The following is a 3,509-nucleotide window of genomic DNA, read 5'->3' as shown; positions in this document are numbered from 1 at the left end:
TATATATTTTGGATAAATAAAGGAAGATGTGGTATGAGTGCCAATGAGACAACTCTCTATCCAAGTCACAATTTATAAAAGTAAACCATTATAGGTCAATGTACGGTCTTTAAACCAGAGCTTAGGCTCACAACGAACTGCCAACTATAAAAACCCACCAAAATTACTAGTTTAAAACCATTCGAACGGGAAATTCAACGGTATTTTTTTTTTATAAAATACGAGAAACGAGAAACACTCGTTGAAGTCATATGAAGTTTGGTATGACGTCCATTATCACTGTGCTAGTACATATTTTTGTTTATAGGCCAGCTAAATCACGCCTTTGGTGTGGGAGTTTCTTGCTGTATTGAAGAACCAAACGTATCTGAGAAACAAACCTTTTGCGACCTGCGCGCCTTATGATTATTTTGTACATTAAATACAGTTAAATATACCTTTATTATCTATACTATTAAACGAGAAGACCTCATTTTGTGTGTCACTTCTCTTCTTTCCACAATAAATTAATCAACACGCCTCTGTGTCCTATAGTTACAGTGCATAGTCGCATTTGTCATCCATTCATATAATTATACTGATTGAGTTATTTTGGGAGAAAAACAAGAAAAAGGCATCCGGATATTGTCCCGTCATTGGACGAAATTTTAAGTCAGATTATACTTCCGGTTTGCGTTTTTCCGTATACTTTGAACATACATATACTACGAATAAAGTGTATTTTCAGAATTTTATCTGCTATCATTTTCATATTTACTATCCATGGCGGTCACAGACAGGGTCTGTATACTATATCAATGACCACCATTGATCGATTAGTAAACTTAGAATTGAACGTAAATACACTTAATTTATATAGTAATGAATGTTCATAATATACAAATAACGCTAAAATTATTCATGTGAACTTTTGATACGTTTTCAGAAATTCTCCAGTCATTAAATCTTTTACAAAATTCATTGATTACCAAAAAAAATAAGATGTGGTATGATTGCCATGTTGAAACAACTCTCCACAAGCGACCAAAATGACACAGAGATTAAAAAATAAAGGTCACCGTATGACCTTCAAAAACGAGCAAAGCCCATACCGCATACTCAGCTTTAAAAGGCCCTGAAATGACAATGTAAAACATTTCAAACAAGAAAACTAGCGGGCTTATTTATGTACAAAAAATGAACGAAAAACAAATATGTAACACACAAACAAACGACAACCACTGAATTACAGGTTCCTTACTTAAATGTTCATAACGTACTATTAAAATGTATGTTCATATTGAAATTGATAGAAAACAAAAAATTGGGAACTTTGGAATTAAAGATGGAGGGATAAAAAAAAACATGTTACTGTCCCCAATAACCTATGACTTATGATACGTTTGCTAAAATTCTCCAGTCAGTCAGTATTTTACAAAATTCTTCGAACAACACTTTACATACTTTAAAGTACGGTCTGAATGCCCGCGATTTCGCGGTTGTGTTCTAGTAGTATCTGAAAATAGACCAACTCTGAGATATCTAACGTTGGCTAATAAACAATGAACATAAGGTCAAGGTGAGATGATACCGACCAGACAAATATATATACATGCTTTACATTACAATCATTCCATTAACAAAATATACTTCAGTTATTCCTTATAGTATCTGAAAAACAGACCAAACAAGAATCAAATACCATGGACCAATAAATCATGGATGTAAAATCGAGGTCTGCTTGTGGACGTTTCGTCCCCGAGGGTATCACCAGCTCAGTAGTCAACACTTCTGTGTTGACATGAATATCAATATTGTGGTCATTTTTATAAATTTCCTGTTTACAAAACTTTGATTTTTTGAAAAACTAAGGATTTTCTTATCCCAGGAATAATTTTTCCCTTAGCCGTTTTTGCCACAACTTTTTGGTATTTTGAATCTTCAATGCTCTTTATACTTGTTTGGCTTAATAAATATTTTGATTTGAGCGTCACTGATGAGTCTAATGAAGACGAAACGCGCGTCTGGCGTACTGAATTATAATCCTGGTAACTTTTATAACTAATCAGATTAGTATTACTGCAAGATAGACAATTACACCATACACATATTCCATACGTCAAATATATCTAACTAAATGCTTATAATATCCAAGAAATACACCAAAACACACAAAAAATACGTCAAGGAGGTCAAATTTCAGATGACACCTGTCATGTGGACTTTAAGGCATTAAAATCGTTCCATACAACAAAATATAGAAGATCTATTGCATTTGGTATCTGAGATTTCGTCTAAACCTCGAACACTTAACCGTTCAATGATCAATAAAATGAGGTCATGGTCAAATTAAAACTGTTTTCCTAATTTTGGGCGCACATCAAAATATTTTGGTGCGCACAGTATATTATATTGTGCGTACAATATGATTTTGCTGTGCGAATAATATATTTAAGATTGCACAATATATTTTTTTTTGTGCGCACAATATAATTTGTTTGCTTTGCATGTTCCTACTGGTGCTCCGTAGAATTTATGCTCATGTACAAAAATGATTCACGAGACTTTGCAACTACCACATTTAATTGTTCTGTGAAAAATTGTCTATAATTTAAAAGTTTACAAATATCTCGAATCTCAGTTCAATAACTTAAAGACAAATCCCTCTATTGTTTATGCGCATATACCAGCGCAACAGTACTATGCCGTCAGCGTTTTATGACGTCGTGGTTTCCGCGAACTCGAAACGTTAATGAGAGTTATTCCTCTTTGAGCCGATGAAGAGAGTGACAAACGTTTTGATAAGTAGATTTTCCGAGAAGAAAATGAAAATTGTTTTTATATAATAGACATGTTCCAGAATTGGATATATAAATTAGTTATGTGAATTAAGTGTATCTGAAACAAACAACAAAACAGCAAATGATAAAATATATGAATAAAAAGATAGTCAACTATACAGCAAACTAACAACTGTCAAGAAACGAAACAAAAATATGGATACTCGACAACAAGATGGAGGGGGATAGGACCTTTATCGGGACTACGGGATCGGATGTTTTAAACTCGGGATTTCGGGATCCGGGAATCATTTTTAACTTTACTTTGTTTAAATTCGGGACCTTGGGATTTAGTTTTTTTAAGTCCGGGATTTCAGGATTGGCAAATCATATTATAATATAAAACTAATTTCCATAGTTTGCTACGTGTATGGATTTATCTGTTCTATAGAAACACTCTCTTTGGTAGCCTATGTTTTAAATTGTATTTATATTTTCACAAATCATTAAGAAAGTAAGAAAATCATCAATCATGTCATCAAAATTCAATGTATCTATAGCATGTATAGAATTAGAAACCTTACGTACCTATATGGATATGGCAAATTACACATACGTATTTTGAATGTGTAAGGCGATAACATTTTTACACAAATATAATATTCAGATTTCTGATAAGCACCAATAAATCAGTTACCCAACGACGCATACGTGTAAAATAAAGTCCATCTAGAGAAGTTAACATTTACG

The sequence above is a fragment of the Mytilus trossulus genome, chromosome 12 (assembly GCF_036588685.1).
Source record: "Mytilus trossulus isolate FHL-02 chromosome 12, PNRI_Mtr1.1.1.hap1, whole genome shotgun sequence".
NCBI classification, from domain to species: Eukaryota; Metazoa; Mollusca; class Bivalvia; order Mytilida; family Mytilidae; genus Mytilus; species Mytilus trossulus.
This window is presented reverse-complemented; position numbering follows the sequence as displayed.